Genomic DNA, 795 nt, shown 5'->3' on the forward strand with positions numbered 1-795 from the left:
AGTACCATTTCCAAAGCCTGATTCCAGACTTTGCTATAAAACCCGGTGACCTCTAGCTTCATTAAGCTCTAAATCAGGTTCTGTGTTATACCACAGAACTTGGTTTTTGATCTAGGACTCTGCTTCTGGATTAGCTCACATCATTCAATACCCATGCCAAGCTTATCTTCTCTTGAGAGGCCTTTCTCAAATAGCTCCACACCTTATTTAGGACATCATTCACTGCCTCTCCCAGTTTCCCTCAGAGGTCTCTTGGTTTTAGCAAAATAACACAGAACAATAGTAGTTTATTCATAATATGTATCCCCTGATGAAAGAGAGCCCCGCAGGAAAAGGCCCATGACCACTATAACTCTACAAGCTTCAGAACCCTGTTCGAGTTAGAACGGAGGCTGGGATGATTTGCTTCACTCACAGTTTTAGACTATCCTTGGTTTAAGGCTATTCAGACACTATACACTTCTTGAATAATAAGAAAATTATAGTTAAACCTGTGGCCCGGTGCATGAAATTCATGCGCAGGGGGTGGTCCCTGCAGCCCAGCCTGCACCCTCTCTAATCCGGTACCCCTCAGGGTTGTCTGACTGCCAGTTTAGGCCCAATCCCTGGGATTGGACCTAAACCGGCAGTTGGACATCCCTCTCACAATCCAGGACCACTGGCTCCTAACTGCTCATCTGCCTGCCTGCCTGATCACCCCTAACTGCTCCCCCCCACTGGCCTGGTTGCCCCTTATTGCCCCCCCTGCCGACCTGGTTGACCCCAACTGTCCCCCTCTGCCAGCCTGGTCACTCC

The 795-nt window shown here is 48.7% G+C and overlaps 1 pseudogene; it reads right to left on the reverse strand.

Moving 5' to 3' along the window:
• The window catches only part of LOC102254645, a 25,751-nt pseudogene that overhangs the window by 6,515 nt on the left and 18,441 nt on the right, over positions 1 to 795 (reverse strand).

This window comes from Myotis brandtii, unplaced genomic scaffold (genome assembly GCF_000412655.1).
Source record: "Myotis brandtii unplaced genomic scaffold, ASM41265v1 scaffold1377, whole genome shotgun sequence".
NCBI classification, from domain to species: Eukaryota; Metazoa; Chordata; class Mammalia; order Chiroptera; family Vespertilionidae; genus Myotis; species Myotis brandtii.